Genomic DNA, 13,924 nt, shown 5'->3' with positions numbered 1-13,924 from the left:
ACATTTTAGAGTTAGCAGATCTAGAGGAGTAGTCATAAAATCTACATTATGTCCATAATACATGTCAGTGTAAAGACAGAAGATTCTCCTGATAGACTGCAAGAGGTTTCTTGTGCTGCAAATTAAAATAATATCACAGACCAAGGAGGACATAGGTACAACCAGCCGTGAGAAAAGCCCCTGTCCCCTATGAAGGACATGTGAAGAGGGCAGCAAGCAAGCTCTCCTTCTCAGGCTGGGGCACTAACACGAAGGGAAGGGCAAACTCTAACCCCTCAGATATGGCAAAAAAAGTACTTGCTATCTCCGAAACAGAAAATAATTCAGAGGCATGGAGATGGATCCTGAGGTGTCAAACATGCTGCTCACAGCCAAGTGCCAGATCCAGGAAGTGGCTGGAAGTCCTCACAAACACCCATTTGCCCCCTGTTTCCTCCTCCCTTTTTTCAGCCTCAGCACATTGGTCTTTCTGGGCTGGTTTTCAGATGTGCCTGTGGATTGAAGGGGCAGCCTAAGCACCTGACTTCAGCAGCCTGGATTGCCCATCTGGGGTTGTGTAGCTCCCGAGCTATCTGTCAAAAAAACAAGTCTAGCTCTCATCCTGCTCCCTTGCAGGGAAAGGGAACACTTGGCTTCAAAATAAAGAGCTGGGGAAACACAGACCTATTCTCAGAACCCAGTCATGTCTGTAGCACCTTTAAAATGACTCCTTCCCCTTTAACACCATTTCTTGAAAAATCCCTGTTCTTTTCCCTCCTTGGTTGTTTCATGGCTGTGAATCTCCCTCTAAAATGAAAATAATGCACATCACAGTCTTCTTGGTTGTAGAGACTTTGACTTGCCAAGTATTTTCATGCACATTAACAAAGCAAAAACTGAAAACTGGCACAGCTTTCTCTTAGTTCAGTTTGTCCTTTTAATACTTGTTCTGTGGATGCAAGCCTTACTGTCAGGTCTATTCTTTATGAGATGGAAAGAAACTCGTCTATTCTTATAATGGGTTTCATTGAAAAGCAAAGCCACTTCTCTGCATTTATTTAAGTGCAGAGCTAGAATAGAGACCAGCATGATGAATTTTAAACAGAGTTCACATCTGGTCTAGAAACCGCAATCAATTTATTGCTGTATCTGAAGCATTTTCAGCATCTGTCATATAATATATTTTCACACGTTTCTAACACGACATTTTCTTGGACATAACATAGACAGGTATATCTGTCAGTTCAATTTCATGCAAACGAAATAGAAGAATTTTTTGGCATGGTTTATTGTACTGTCTTTGGAGCAGTGTAACTATCATGTGAAAAGGGTATTATTTAAGGATGCCAGAAGCTCAGCAATTTCTTCCAAAATGTGGAACTACTGACTACACAGCAGATTTTTTTTCTCTAAATCTATGCCTTCTTTTTTTCCATTTTGATAGAATCCATTATCCAAAGAATTTGAGAGAGAGGTGCATACCTAGTATTATAAAACCTATCTTAGCTCATTCTGGGAACTCTCACATTTTATGATAAAGTGGAATCTTCCATTCATGATGACCATTTAATCACAACTTTATTCAAAGTTTTATTAAAAATTAAATTGCAACACAAATCATATTAAAATTCTTAAGACCTTCACGTTTTCACCCAAACCTGTCATGGGCTTTCCCACAAAGAACCACAAATGTATCAAATAGCCTAACAGCACTGCAGCCCTATAAATAGGTACGCCAATTTGCCCCCATATTGGCCCCAGAACAACCATTTACCACCTCATTTTTGGCTATATAAACTGCCTCTAAGCACTTTCTCATTTGAAAACCCTGGGGTTCCTGTAAGAGCACTGCATCAGCAGACAAAGTCCTGCACTCCTCACCCTTTCCCCTGTGCTCACATAAGATCATCCACAGCCATTACTTCTCTGATTAGAAGGATAGAAGGAAATCAGGGGTCTCATGTCCTAGTGATAGTTTACTTGGTTTGTTTGCCCTTTATTATCCCAATTAAGCTGAGAGAAGATGAAGTTTTTCAGGGCATACTGGGGGACATGCACAAGCAATCAAGCCTGTGCTTTTGCTGTAAGCACACTCGAGAAGTAGGGAATCACGTGGGCCTGCTGCATCACAGTCCCTCACGGTGGGAGGAAGACCCTGAGATGATTAAACATCTGCTCCTATTAAATTAATGTCTGCCATAATTAAGGGTGATATTTAGCTCCTTGACCCAAGAAGGGGGACCATACTTGACTATCTGGACCAGGTAAAACAACATGGTCCCCTTGGGCAGAGGGGTCTTTTGAAATTGGCTTAAGCATTGGCTATAAAACTGAGCAAAGTAACTTGTGGCTGGAGAAACACTCAGGCAAAATTGATGGACGAGGGGGAGATTTGTAAGCAGTGACTGTGCAAGGCTGTTCACGCCACAGAGAGGATGCGAATGGAGACCTGGTGCCACAGGGCTTGGTAACCCTATGCAATTGGATGCCATGGGCTGGACAGTCACAGCTGTGCAACAGACATAGGTTCTGGTGATCCCATACCAGTATTGGTTTATTTTCCTAGCTTTGCAGAAGTCTTTCCATCATTGGACAAAGAGGAAAGTCTTGTGAGGACAGAAGTAGAAAGCAGCTGCCTCCCCTGCACCCCCATGAGTCTTGTGCCTCAGGGATGCTCAGCAGCTTGTTTTCCCGTGCCAAAATCTGTGTGGGAAGTGACAGTGCAGCAGTGGCCAAAGCAGGACAAGGTAGGTACCTTTTTTGCTGGGCTGTGGTGCTCTCAGATTTATTGTCAACTCTGGGTTTCTCCCCCAGCAGCTCTAGAAAAGGCTTGACTCAAACATAGAACTTGAAAAAAATGTCAGTTTGATTTCTATGGCATTTTATTTTGTAATAAATGTTTTATTGACTTTCTTGATGAGGCTGTGATGGTTTGAAAGTTTGTTTTTGTGAAGCTGAGGTATTTATATAATGTAAAGACCTTGTGCTCAAAACAAAACTTAGGAGCCTGATTCATACTATCACTCTTGTTTTATTTTTCTCCACTATGAATACAGGTTTTCACAAACAGATTCTCTCAAGATATTTCACATGGGCTTGGTTCCACCATAAATACAAATGTATTTCCAGTGAATACACCACATGAAGGTTGCCTGCTCCTTTGAATAAGTTTAACCATTTGACTACTGAATGGCATAGCCGGTTATATGGTGCTGAGAAACTCTGTGTCTCGAGTATGTTTAATAAATACATGCTTCAAATTAAAGTACTGATATCTTAATGACACAGCATTCTTAAAAGAAGATCATAAAAGTTACAATGGCACAGTCCAACAAAGGGTTAAAGAAGTATACCTCCTACTGTGGCATGCCCTTAATTAATAAGAAATAGAATGTCATCAAGAGAGAAATTAGGTGATATCTAAAGTCTACTTAGAATAGAGCTTTTCAATATTTATTTCTAATTATTTTAGCCTGTCAAAGAGGACACAGTACTTAACCTGTGACTCTGAAGAACTCTACTGTCCTCATTTAATTGCAGTGTTTTAAAATAGCTGCACATTGGCTTTATTACCAAGTTACTCAATAAAATGCAGGACTGATGGGTTACAGAAAATCACCTGTGGAAAGAGCAGATTTTTATCATTTTCAAAACACTGTGGTATGTGTTGCCAAGATTTATAATTTCCTTAGAAGCTGGAAATACAACTTTCTCCAAAAGACGCAGAGAAGTCAAGGACTGCTCTGCAACAAGAAAGCCAAATCTAAGGGAAAAAACGGATTCTTGAGGAAGTGGAACACATCTATTTACACATTTGCAGTCATTTGGGACAACTGACATTCAAAAAAGAAAATTCTCACATTTTTCTCCCACTTGAGTCATAAATAGTTGAGACAAGGTCCTCACCTGCCTTAAATTTTGCGAGTGTGCTATAAAGAGGTCACAGGCAGGCAGGGACTGACTTGAAAAGCAGATGGAGGCAGGGGCTGCAGATGGATGGTATGGAGTGGCAGGAGACAGCTGAGGGGGTTAGCACATCCCCCGGCACATCCCATGGGCAGGCGTCAGGTGAGCGGGACACCGAGCGTGAAATCCTGGCACTCCAGTGGCAACCGTTCCTAATGGCCAGGCTGGGATTTGACAGGCAAGTCTGAGCCTGCATGGTAAACCAGATGAGCAGTGCCAGGCTGTATCAGATTAGAAGCTGCACAGTCATTTTTAGGGTTGCAAGTATTTCAAATCAAAATGCAATGATCAATTTTCCCCTCTCTCCAGTTCTGCAACGTGTTTTTACTGTCTCAGCCATAAATATTGATGCTGAACATATGTATAGTATGACAATCCACAGGCATCTTGTGCTTTAATTCTGCAATGATAACTCAGCTGTCTCCCATACCACACAATAGTCATAGTTTAGTGTTAGCAAACCTGGTACCCTGTATTTCTTCAGCTTTTATTCCTTGCTGTTCATACGCATTACACTTGTTTCCTGTCACCACACATCTTGAACTCATAGGAAATACATGTGAGTACCCACTGTGTCTGTGATGAGCCAAGTTTGTGAGTTACAGCAAGACCCCTTAGACATCTTTCCAAAAAGTAATATGGCCCATACATCTCCAATCTCAAAATGTGACATCATTTACCATATCCGGAATTATGAGTGAATAGGAGCAAAAGAAGTAAAAACTCATTGTATGGCCTTTGCCAGAAAGCTCCATAAAATTGTTTCTATTGCAGCTTCTAACCAAAAGGCATATTAACCACTGCATCCAAATCACCCTTCATCAGCCTTGGGCAGGGCAGCTCACTTTCCCTTCCACCACACAGGGTTTGGTTGGCTGTCAGGTTGGGTCTGGTCTCAGTAAGTATTGCCTGTCTCTCTAACTCCCAACAGAGGACCCCTTGAAGCTGCCTCAGGCTGTAAACCTCAACAGGCTCAAAGGGAAGGATGGACTTTGTATTACTGCCCACAGCTCTGTCTGATTTACCACAACTGTTCAACAAATGTTGTTCCTTCACAGGAGAGAGAGGTTTGGCTAAGTCACCACTGGAGACATCCGTGTCCGGCTGAAACACAACAGAGAACATTTGGTTTTGGTTTTTTGGTTGGTTTTTTTTTTTTTTGGTTTTTTTTGGGTTTTTTTGCATGCTTGCAGCGTCAGGACTCAAACTCATGACAAGAACTAAGCAAATAATTAGATTTTTTTCATCTCACTAGCCAAAACTTGCTTAGAGTTGACCAAAACCAAATAATTTTCAGTGTCTCCACCCAAAGAAAAGCACTTAAAATTTTCAATCTAACAAAAGGTTTATTTCAAACAAAAGTAAATACAAAGCCTTTTGTTTTCCTTGGGAGTGGGAGGGAAAGGGGAATACTTTTTTATTTTTCATTTAAGACTAGATTAACCTCTAAAAACAGAAATCTCAAAACAAGCACAAGAATTATTCTTTTTCAACTATTGAGTCAAAAATGTTTTGATTGTTTTTTCTCCTTTCCCTCTCAGAAAATTTTAATGACTTAAAAGTGCATTTTCAGCAAGAAAAAAAAAAATCATCCAGATCAACTTTTGAACTGTTACTTTCAGGAAAAGAAAAGAAAGCCCTTTGCTCTGCTGTCACTCAATCTGACTCAATCTGCAGCCCATAGATGACTGGGATCAACACCACAGTTAGGAGTAGTCTGCAAAATCCTTGCAAAACAGTGAGCTTGCAAAGCAACATCATCATGGTTTTCCATGCAACCAGTGGGTGCACCAGTGTTTTCCAAGAGAAAAAGGTTCAGTGCTAGTTCCCTACTACTGACTGTTTCCATGAGGATTATCCTTAGGGACTCCAATTATTCTGATGAGTCTGTTTTTAAAGTTATTAAAGTTTTGGTGAAATATCATCATTTTGTTTATCTAAACGTTGAATATTAAATAGTGAATACTTTATCTCTCTTCCTCTTTCCCTTCCAGCTGGTAGACACCAACGGGACACAAGATGGCAGTAGGTTTTCTGGTTTTCTTTTTTTAACTGATGGGTGAGGTGGTTGTTAGTCTGAAGAAGCCTCACCTCCTGCATCAGCTCGGAATTAATTGTGTGAACATACCTGGCAGTTATCCAGTAATGAGCAGAGAACAGAAACACAGAGAAGGCCTGTTTCTCCTCACTTACTCTGATCTGTGTATGGGCATAATGGTGCATGTCACCCAACACATCTGGCAAATCTCATCACAGCGTCAGGCAATATCTGTATCCACTTCTGCTCTGCTCAGACACAGACACACACAGTTAGAGGAGATGACTCCCACCCATAGACACCTCAGTGGCTAATGCAAAAAACAAATACAGAAGCATTCTGTGTGTGCTCCCCATTCCCACATAGTTCATATAATGTATTCAATAATCATGTAACGCCAAAGGAGTAAAGGCCTTCCAGAGTCCTGAACTTCCAGATGAGACACATAGTCCCCAGGCTGGCAGGGGAAGAACCATCCTTCTGTGGCATAACAACTCTTTGCATTGTGTGGTCAGGTTTGGGTAGCAGGAGGGCTACAGGGGTGGCTTCTGTGAGAAGCTGATGGAAGCTTCTCTCGTGTCCAGCAGAGCCAATGCCAGCCAGCTCCAGGACTGACCCTCTGCGGGCCAAAGCCAAGCCCAGCAGGAATGACAGTAAGGCCTCTGTGGTAACATAGTTAAGAAGGGAAGGAAAAAAAAAAAGGGGGATTTTTTTTATCCTCTTTTCCAGAGAGAGGAATGAGAATCCATGAGAGGAGAAACTCTGCAGGCACCAAGATCAATGGAGAAGAAGAGGCAGGAGATGCTCCTGACTCTGGAGCTGGGATTCCTTCCCATGGTGCAGACTCTGCCACTGCAACCCATGGAGGACCACAGGGATGCAGAGATCCACCTACAACCTGTGAGGAAACTCACATGGGAGCAGGTAGATGTCTGAAAGGAGGCTGTGACCCCATGGAGCAGGGTCCTGGCAGGGACCTGCAGACCCATGGAGAGAGGAGCCCACGCTGGAGCAAATTTCCTGGACGTACTTGTGACCATACAGGGGATCCATATTGGAGCAGGTTGTGCCTGAAGGACTGCTCCCTGCTGGAGAGTGACCTATGTTCCAGCAGTTTCTGGAGAACTCTTACCAGTGGGATGGACTCATGTTAGAGAAGTTTGTAGAGGACTCTCTTCTGTAGGAGGGACCCCACCACTGTGGGGGGAGAAGGTAGAATCTGGGAAGGAGTGGAGAGTCAGAGGAAGGTGTTTTTAAGATTTATTTTATTTCTAATTATCCTTCTCCAATTTTCTTTGTAATAAATTCAATTAATATCCCCAAAGTAAGTCTGTTTTGCCTGTGACAGTATTCAGTTAATGATCTCTCCCAGTCTTTATTTCAGCTCTTAAGCCTTTCATTAAAGTTTCTTTCCCTTGTCCAGCCATGGAGGGGAGTGACAGAGCAGCTTTGGCAGGTGTCTGACATCCAGTAAGGGTCAAAGAAGTATAGTCTTCCTTCCTACAGCCTGATCAGGGGAGATGAAGGACACTTGTTGGTGGCCTTCTGCACCACCAGAGATGGTGCCACACTTCTGAGGGATGGAAGCTGTATGCACAAACCCCTTCACAGTAAGTGGAAATGATCCATACATCCTACCACACCACAGTCCTCTTAACATCCAGAGAGACATCTCTTCTTTTGAGTGATGACACCACAACACCTAGCTCAGTTGACCGGGAAGCAGTTCTAGGCAAAAACAGCAGTGTCATTCCAGGATGCACTGGTCAAAATTCAGTGAAGTCATAGTAATAGCACTTCTAATAATGAAAAACAGGGTGCAAGTTTTGAGGACCTGTTTGGGATTTGGACAATTAAATTCTACTAAGTTTTCTTTTCAACCCTCAGCTGCTCATTTGAACCTCTGGGCCTAGAATTCCAACACTCATCAGTCTGTTGACTGATCTCAGAGAATTGAGAATGAGCACCAAAACTTCCAGGTTTTGACACCTGTCATCTCAGGGTGGATCCATACTTCAGGAAATACATTAATCATCACAGATTGGAGCTGTACTTTAGCCACTATTGGAGTTCTTCAGCCAGTATGAACTGCACAGCAGAAGCAGCTAAAAACAGTAACAAGATAGATTGACCTGAAGCTGTTGTAAGCATGTTATCTGGTCTGATTGGTTTCTGTTGAGTAACAGGGAATGAAAAAAAAAAAACAACCAAACAGTTTTCCAAAGGACCTCTGCTAGCAGTCATGTGGATCCTCTGCATCTCTGCTGACTTCTCCAGTGTGCTCTCAGACATTTCATTCCCCAGTTCAGCCCTATTGCACTACATTTCCTTCATACAACATGAAGAAAAGGGTTGTAAAAGATAGATAAATCTGAGCTGTGAAGCTTCTGAAAGCTCGTAGCCAGATGACTACTTGAGCTGATTTTGTCCAGGTCAAATTATACCTTCCAAAGAACAATTTCTGCCAATGGGACAAAGTTCTCTGGGAAGTGCTGCTGGAATTGAAACATAAGTCAGCAGTCAAAGTAAGAGGCAAAAAATTGATGAACAATTTATCTTTTCTTTCCCACAAACTGTCCTTTCCATATCAAGCATTGGACACAACAGCAATATAAAGAAAGCTTCCAGATCTATAGCTATGTGTTACAACAGAGCAAGGAGCAAGCTGCCTTTCAGGGCTGGAAGTCTGGCTCTTTAAACAAGAACTTGCACTAAAAACCTGTTTTAAAGGTTATAGAAAGCACACTCCAGCCAATTTGCTCCAAAATGTGAAGTCAAATAGACTGTGTAAGTTCAGTATCACAAGGCTGGTGAATAATCAGTGGAATGAAATCTCTGCCCAGAAAAATACCCTGTCTATGGAGTAATGCTATAGACACCCCTGAACAGATGGGACCCAGAAAGGTCCATGAGATCTAGAGATGAAAATAGCTTTTACCAAAGAAAAATGCCAAGATCACAGGCCTGATTCTGATCTCACCTTGCCGTAAATCATAAGTCACTCCATTCAGGCTGGAAGTTAAGTGAAATCAATTTAAGACACTTAATTTTTAAGGATGGATCATTATCTTATTCCCTCCATTCCAATTTGAAGCAGCCCATCAAGAATCCAGCTCTCTGAAGGCTGTAAGAGAGCAATCCTCTGGATGAAACCAGCCCTTCTCCCTCTTTTAAATCCCCTGACCTCTAGTAAAACACTTTAATAATGCGTAAGAGCTATTTTTGTTGGGGTATGCCCAGTTGTCCCAGACATAATATAGACTGTCTGCCAGTCCAAAATCAACTCAGGTGGTCACTATGAAGCTGTGAAGTCAGAGACATGAAGCATGGGAGCACCAGAAGTGCCTTCCAGAACAAAAGGTATCTCTTTCCCCTTTCTGTGTCAAATCACCTGCAGCCAGTGGAGATTCAGCTAGGAAATAGCTTCTTGGCCTGTTGTTGGCCCCTGAAGACATCTGTCTCTGAAGGGCTCTGTATTTGTGTAACAATCCATTTTCAAAACAACTCAATTTCTTTGTGGAAAATTTAAAAAATTACTCCAAGATATATTTCTTCCTACATCTGTCAGGGTAATGTTACACATCCTGATGTGCATGAGAGATGAGCAGGGTCACAGATGTGTCTTGGTTTCAAGCCAGAATGTTAAAACTACCAATGTTAAAAAATGTAGCTTCTGTGTCCAATCCAGCATTCAAAATAAAACTGTAAAAAAGCATGCAAACCTCTCATTTGCCTGATTGCTATAGCATTAAACATTCTCCAAGCAGGGTTAATTCTATCTTTTTTATTTAAATGAAAATGTTCTCCTTTTCCTATGCAGGCTTGTAAAGTCATGGGAACATATTCTGCTGCCTTCCTGACATAAATCAATGCATATATTGGAGGGTCAGGCCAAAAAATATATACATTTCTTGCCCTTCAGCTCTATTTCACCCATAAGCGTTTGCCCACATCCTGGAACAGAAGAAATGTTTTCTTTCCATTGAATTTCCGACTTTCATATTTCTGCAGAAGTTGGCCATCACCACACAGTTGATATTAACAGCTTGACCCAGAATCTGTTAGGAAGAGAAACTCTTTTAATAGAATGACAATAATAATTCATCAAAAAATACCTACAAACAGAATAAAGTGAAATACAAAGGAATGTTCTTCTTGAGAATATTGTCTAATACAAACTCCATTCCAGTCTGACTCTCCTTCAAGCATACCACTCTTTAATAGGTAATTGCCAGTTTATTCATCCTAATCCTGTTCAGAATATGAACAAAATCATTGCTTTGAATATAACAAAAGAATAAAGATCTATGGCAAACCAGATATTTCTTGGCCAAAAATGTGTAAACTCTGACAGTTTATAAATTCAAGCTCCTGGAAAGTGCAAGTTTATGGTCCTCACTAAACTACCACATACAATCGTTACAGGAAAATGTTAAAAAAATGTATGCTAGAAGGACAGAAAATCAAAATTTAAATTAATTGCATGTAACATGCTGTAAGGTATATCTATCATTCCTGTGGACCACTGTTCATCTGGGGACCAGTGCATGCCCAGCAAACCTCAGGGCATGATTCTTTTCCATACCCTTCCTAACAAGTATATTTCTGCCAAAAGTAGTGTTCTCCACCATCTTATTTTCAAACCTATCTTGAGCAAGATTTTAGAACTTTCTAAAGTGCACCCCGAAGTGTTCTGTGACTGGGATGTATCATCTTTCTGTCAAAGGAACAAAGTGCAAACAGCTAAGTTAATATAAGAGGGAAGTCTTTACTGAATTCACCTTTAAAGCAACCCTCACAAAGCAATCCTCACCATCCCCCTTGCCCCAAGGCAGAGAATGGCTTCTCAGGAAAATCATCATCAAGATTCATCACAGTGCTTAGACAGGTTTTGATGCTCAAATACCTTCTGATGGACAACTGTTCCTTACAGCATCACCTGATGATCTGAAGGACCCTGCAGACTAAAATGTCACTCTTGGAAATAAAATTCAATCATCTACGCTGATCGGCTCTGATCTCTGCTATTTCTTAATTGACCTCACACTTCGCAGTTTGGACAGGCCTTTGAGCAAGGTAAATGCAAATACAGCTGCACTGTTTCTAGACAGTGTGTCACTGTAGCAATAACAACCACTTAGGGACATTGCTCTTTAAATAGAAAGTTTCCAGGCAGTAAATAGGTTGTCTGAGTTATTTTATGTGCATTATTATGTATTACTATTGTAAATGCAGGCAAACTCAGTGGAAAGAAATTATGATATCTGACTCTAGTTCAGAAGGCTAAATGATTTCTTTATTATAACTATGCTATAATACATTAATATACTATTTAAAGGAGATACTAAAACTACCTACCTACTTCTTCTACCTACCATATCTAACTAACTAAAATCTTGTGACCCTCTCGCAAGAGTCCAGACACAGGTGGATTGGATTGGCCATCAGGCTCAAACAATCCTCGCCAGAATCCAATCAAGCAATCACCCCCGGTAAACAATTCTCCAAACACATTCCACATGGGAAAAACAAGGAGCAGAAATAGAAACTGTTATCTCTTTCTGTGCACCATTTCTCTCTGTGCACCTCTATGAAGAATCTTGAGAAAGAGAAATGTGCTTGCCACATATTACTACTTTGATTTTTTTTTCCTATTTTCCTTGACATTTTTACTCTTCTCAGAGGTACACAATGAAAGGATAATGCAAGCAGTAACATACTGCAAAATCTATTTGGATATTAGGGAAGATCTTAGGTTGAAGGTGGTCTGACATTAGCACAGAGGTTGCAGAACCTTTATCCTTGGCGACATTAAGAATTTGACTGGTCATGAGCCTGAGAAATGTGCTCTAATAGAGTTGGAGTTCAAAGTCAGTCCTGCTTTACATGGTGATTGGACCACATGACCTTCAGATATCCTGTTGACCCAAGATTATTCTATTAATATTTCTGTGTGAGTGTCTCCTTAAACCTTAATAGTCGTGGTCCCCCATTTAATTTTTCAGCTTTTGACAGGTTTACTCAAGGGTCTTCTCTAGAGTTTCAGTGGTTTTGATGCCCTGAGGAAAGACAGGAGGTCATCTGGGTTTGCATATGAGCCCATCAGAGCAGACACTTGTGTTTCACTGCATGTAGCATGTCCATCCCTGGGCTGACACCAGACCCAGATCTCACTTATGTGCAACTACCCAGCAGCTGTGACCAGGAGAATGTGCAAGGAGCACTGCTTCCCACAAGCCTTGAAGGGTTCAGGAGAAGCTGAGCATCCAACATCAGCCCATATCCTAGTCATCCATCATGAGATAGTGACAGCCAGTGGGTTTGGGCTGCCCTTCTTCAGCAAGGCCTCAAGCTGAAGCAGTTGGTCAGCAAAAGTCTGAAGTTTTTATTAAGGTAAAAGATTTCCCCATGACATATGTCAGTATACAGATCTGGTGAGAGCTAAGGGAGCGCTCAGACAGAAGGTAAGCTGAGAGCACATCAATACCCCAGCACAGCTGGGGGCCTGGGTAGTACTAGAGAAATTACTTTCTTTTTCCTTAATAAAGCAAAATAATTTATTTCCTGGCCTTTGCACTTCTATTACAAGCTGTGTAAATGGTTTTGTTTGTTTGTTCTGTAGTTTTATAGCTGGACACTTTTGTAATTAAGGGTGTTTTTAAGTGATATGAGTATAAAATTGAAGTGGGCAAGTGGAAAAAATAAACAGAAGGAAAGTTTTTAAGATGTTATTTGAATTGGCTGTGATATTCTTCCCCACTAGCTAGTGAGGTTTTAATTAGCATTGAAAATCATAAGTAACTGGAGATGAAAGAGCCCTGTTAGGTCATCCAGTCCAGTTCCCTGCCAGTTCAGAATTGTGCCCAACAGTGTATTTCCCAGTGTTTTGTCAAGTCCGGCACTAAGCCTGTTCATTACATGAATAATATGCTCTTTTGAAGTAGCAGGAGGGAAACTGCTCACAAACCATATCCAGGCACTTTCTTACCGTTTGTAACAAAAAAAAAAGGAAAAAAAAAAGAAAAAAAAAAAAGAAAAAAGATGAGTGAAGATTCAAGCCAGTGTAGAAATTTATATGCAGGACTCCACATGGGGTATTTACTCTCATTATTCTTATAGGGGAGCTCACACGTGGCAGCGTAAATATGAACGATGGACTAAATGTCATAGCAAGGATTGCGGGGAAAGTGTTTAACTGCTTCACTGAAATGATTCTAAAGGGGCCCAAAAGAGGGAGAGAGGAGGAGCTGCAAAGTCTTCACTCAACTCCTCCTGGCCTAGGTCAGACTTCATCCCACAGGGATATCTTGCATAGTTCACTTGCATTTTTTAAAAAAATCTAAGCAAGAATTAAAAACCAAACCAACAAGCAAAGAAAAACCCTCTAGAGCATATGTCTCAGGTGACAAATCCCATAAAACAAGCAGCCAGCAGTGAGTTGTCAAACAGAGGTGAAGGTTTCTTTTAGACCAATGAGTCAAACCAGAGATCAGGGCAGCTAGTACAAAAACTACAGTTTGGAAGATGGGGTCAAGGGATCCTTCCATATCCAGTAGCCAGGCATCAGTAGGATTTCTTTAAAATACCTGTGACATTTTTCTAATAAAATTGTCTTTCCTAGAATAAAACTTTTATACATCATTATAGTAAAAATTACAGACAGTAAACTATGACAGCAATTGCGATGAAAAGACATCAGCATGAACCAAAAAAATCAATATTTAACATTTAGCCTACTTAAATACAGTTTCATAGAGGCATAGTTCTGCAAAAAAAACCTTAACAAATGCTACAGAAGACCTTTCCAGGCAGAAGGAAAGGAAAGGAAAGGAAAGGAAAGGAAAGGAAAGGAAAGGAAAGGAAAGGAAAGGAAAGGAAAGGAAAGGAAAGGAAAGGAAAGGAAAGGAAAGGAAAGGAAAGGAAAGGAAAGGAAAGGAAAGG

General features: G+C 41.0%; 1 long non-coding RNA gene across 3 annotated transcripts in view; it reads right to left on the bottom strand.

The window, feature by feature from the left end:
* Positions 1-9,297: 9,297 nt before the first annotated feature.
* The window catches only part of LOC140684187 (uncharacterized), a 39,972-nt gene continuing 35,345 nt past the window's right edge, over positions 9,298-13,924 (bottom strand). For all 3 annotated transcript variants that reach the window (XR_012056108.1, XR_012056109.1, XR_012056110.1), the window contains one exon: positions 9,298-10,041. This is a non-coding gene — a long non-coding RNA (uncharacterized lncRNA). The remainder of the gene's footprint in view (positions 10,042-13,924) is intronic.

Source organism: Taeniopygia guttata, chromosome 1, assembly GCF_048771995.1.
Source record: "Taeniopygia guttata chromosome 1, bTaeGut7.mat, whole genome shotgun sequence".
NCBI lineage: Eukaryota > Metazoa > Chordata > Aves > Passeriformes > Estrildidae > Taeniopygia > Taeniopygia guttata.
This window is presented reverse-complemented; position numbering and strand designations above follow the sequence as displayed.